This window comes from Vulpes vulpes, chromosome 5 (genome assembly GCF_048418805.1).
Source record: "Vulpes vulpes isolate BD-2025 chromosome 5, VulVul3, whole genome shotgun sequence".
In the NCBI taxonomy this organism is placed as follows: Eukaryota; Metazoa; Chordata; class Mammalia; order Carnivora; family Canidae; genus Vulpes; species Vulpes vulpes.
This window is the reverse complement of record NC_132784.1, coordinates 79472477-79474932: the sequence shown is the minus strand read 5'-3', so window position 1 is coordinate 79474932 and position 2456 is coordinate 79472477. Positions and strand designations below refer to the sequence as shown.

Here is a 2456-nt window from a genome sequence, read left to right as displayed (position 1 = left end):
ATTTCCAGAATTTTACTAGGGATTCACATTGCAATGGATATCTTATTGTTTTGAAAACCATTGTTTATACATTTTTTATATCTTCATCTGAATGGGAAAAGAAATATTTCAATAATTGTGAGTCCCTTAGGAATGGAGAATATGCCATTTATCCTTGAATTCCCAGCATCTAGTGCAGTGGCTAGCATTTGTGAGATTCAGCTGATTTACTATGAAGAGATAAATTATATCTAAGGAGGGTGTCTTGCTGCTCATAAAAATTGTATGCTCTTTATACAAAGGGATTGTGTTCTACCCTTTTTCTACCACTTGTATCCTTCACTGCTTCCTTAGTAGTGGTGGTACTTCATAAATATTTGTGGAATTGAACAGGACTTCCTTCAGAGATTATTCTTTTCTGGTTTTCAGATTTTTTTAATATTACTGATAAATATATATTCTTATTAAAAACTTTTTTGAAACATTTATTGCTACTACTAATTTTTTAGTGTTTTATTTGATTCTATATCTGTAAGTCCTGTGTTCCCTAAGACTTACAGATAATAAGAAATATAAATGGGAACTATAAAATATCTGTCTGAAGGAAGTGGGTAGCTATTATTACTGCATATTAAAAGAAGATCATACACTTTGCTATATTTAACCCAATTTTAGCAAGGATATTTTTAAACTGCCATCATTCAAAGAAAAATTTTGAGAATTTATAACTTTCACTTGCTGCACAGTGGATGCTATTGATGTTGTTCCTCTTTTTTTTTTTTTAAGATTTTATTTATTTATTCATGAGAGACACAGAGAGAGAGGCAGAGACCCAGGCAGAGGGAGAAGCAGGCTCCTCACAGGGAGCCTGACATGGAACTCTATCTCTGGATCTCAGGACATGCCCTGAGCCAAAGACAAATGCCCAACCACTAAGCCACCCAGGTGTCCAATGCTGTTCCTCTTTATTCCAAAAATAAAGAGCCAAAGGGACAGGCATACTCCACAATTATTCCTAGAAGAAAATCCCAAACAAACTTAAAAGGATGTTTCTTTCATCCTTTTATAGTATTGCAGTGTTTAGAAGAAGAGGAAAGAGGATAATGAAGAAAAGGTGAGTCTGAAGACATTAGAAAAATAAATTATGAGGATTAAGGATGGGGGGATGTCCTCAACTGAGGATGGGAGGATATCCCACGAGGACATGAGGATAGGACTGACAGAGGAAAGCAGGACAGAAACCTGGAGGACTGTGAAAGATGAGAGGAGTTATGGGTTATTGGAATGGGCATCAGGGAATGGATGTGGCATCAGAGCAACTACACCATGCTTCTCTGAAAGGAGTATCATGAGACTGGAGACATGAAGACATGGAGACATGGTTTCTAGAAGCTGTAACCTAGGAAAGTCATTTTCCTCCTTCAAGCCTCCATCCCAGTATCTACAAAATAAGAGGATTAAACTTGTTAATATCTAAGATATCCACAAGCATTGACTTTGATTCATTAATTCCCCCACTTTCTATTCACTTCTATCTATGCTTGGGCCATTTCTCTTCACCTTGGACAGGATTCTGTGGCGCTTTCTTACCCCCATGGTAATAGATTTTTAGCTGCTACCCAATCAGCAAGTGAAAATGAACAATGTGGGCATGACCAAATGGGATAGCAGGTGCCTTGTGTCCTCCCAAGTAGGAGAGAAATTCCGAGTGCTGGGGTTCTGTGGGCCTCTGACTTGGGAGTCACATCCTCCCAAAGGTGGTTTCATTCTGAGGTCTTTTTTTTTTCTTTTTATTTATTTATTTATTTATTTTTTGTTTTGTTTTGGGGTTTTTTTGGTTTTTTTTTTCATTCTGAGGTCTTTTGAAAGCCAGATGTTGGGCAGCCCCGGTGGTGCAGCGGTTTAGCGCTGCCTGTAGCCTAAGGCATGATCCTGGAGACCCTGGATCGAATCCCACGTCAGGCTCTCTGCATGGTGCCTGCTTCTCCTCTGCCTGTGTCTCTGCCTCTCTCTGTCTCTCTATGTGTCTCTATGAATAAATAAATAAATAATCTTTAAGAAAAGTCAGATGTTGCTGTGTGACTTTCTCATTCTTTGAAAAGAAAGGAGTGCTCACTTTACAGCACATGAACTAAAACTGGAATAAAACTGAGATTAGCATGGTGCCTGCATAAGGATGACATGCAAATTCATGAGGAGTTCCATCTTTTTAAAAACAAAAGATGGAACTCACAGAGAACATATTCGTGGTTGCCAGAGGTAGGGGGTGGGTAGTGGGCAAAATGGGTGAAGGGGGTCAAAAGGTACAAACTTCCGGTTATGAAATAAATAAGTCCTGGGGGTGTAGTGTACAACATGGTGACTGTAGCTGTACATTTGATAGTCGCTAAGAGAGAAGATCTTAAAAGTTCTCATCACAAGAAAAAAAACTGTAACTGTGGTGACAGATGTTAACTAGACTTGTGATGATCATTTTG

The 2456-nt window shown here is 38.5% G+C and overlaps 1 non-coding gene across 1 annotated transcript; it reads left to right on the top strand.

The window, feature by feature from the left end:
• The first annotated feature begins 2087 nt into the window (after nucleotides 1–2087).
• Nucleotides 2088–2190, top strand: LOC112930639 (U6 spliceosomal RNA). The gene has a single exon (XR_003237177.1). It is a non-coding gene; the product is annotated as a U6 spliceosomal RNA (small nuclear RNA).
• Nucleotides 2191–2456: the final 266 nt, after the last annotated feature.